The following is a 1,121-nucleotide window of genomic DNA, read 5'->3' on the forward strand; positions in this document are numbered from 1 at the left end:
AAGCTCTAGAACAAAAGGAAGCAAATTCACCGAAGAGGAGTAGACAGAAGGAAATAATTAAATTTAGAGTGGAAATCAATGAAGTGGAAACAAAAAGAATTATTCAAAGAATCAACCAAACCAAGAGCTGATTCTTTGAGAAAATCAAGAAGATAGATAAACCCTTAGCCAGACTAACTAGAGGGCACAGGAACAGTATCATAATTAACATCAGAAATGAAATGGAGACATAACAACAGAACCTGAGGAAATCCAAAACATNATCAGATCCTACTACAAAAGTCTATACTCAAGAAAACTGGAAAACCTGGGTGAAATGGACAACTTCCTAGAGAGATACCAGGTACCAAATTTAAATCAGTATCAGATTAACGATCTAAACAGTCCCATTTCTCCTAAAGGTATAGAAGCAGTCATTATTAGTCTCCCAACTAAAAAAAGCCCAGGACCAGATGGGGTTAGTGCAGAGTTTTATCAGACCTTCAAAGAAGACCTAATTCCAACTCTCCTCAAACTATTCCACAAAATAGAAACAGAAGTTACTCTACCCAATTCATACTATGAAGCCACACAAACATCCAAGAAAGTCCTCCTAAACCCACCCTCAAAAAAAAGAGCCTGGCTTGGATGTGCACACTTTTAATCCCAGTGCTAGGGAGGCAGAGGAAGGCATATTTCTGAGTTCAAGGTCAGTCTTGTCTACAGAGTGAGTTCCAGGACAGCCAGGGCTATACCGAAAAACTCTGTCTCAAAACAAAACAAAACAAAACAAAACAAAACAAAACAAAACAAAACAAAACAAACAAAAGATTCAACATTGAAAGAGAACTTCAGACCAATTTCCCTTATGAATATTGATGCAAAAATAGTCAATAAAATCCTCGCAAATCAAATCCAAAAACACATCAAAATGATCATCAATCGTGGCCAAGTAGGCTTAATTCCAGGGATGGTTTAATATACGGAAATATATCAACGTAATCCACTATATAAACAAACTGGAAGACAAAAATCACATGATCATCTCATTAGATGTTGAGAAAGCATTTGAAAAAATCCAACATCCCTTCATGATAAAAGTCACAGAAAGATCAGGAATTCATGGCCCATACTTAAACATA

Source organism: Mus pahari, chromosome X (genome assembly GCF_900095145.1).
Source record: "Mus pahari chromosome X, PAHARI_EIJ_v1.1, whole genome shotgun sequence".
NCBI classification, from domain to species: domain Eukaryota; kingdom Metazoa; phylum Chordata; class Mammalia; order Rodentia; family Muridae; genus Mus; species Mus pahari.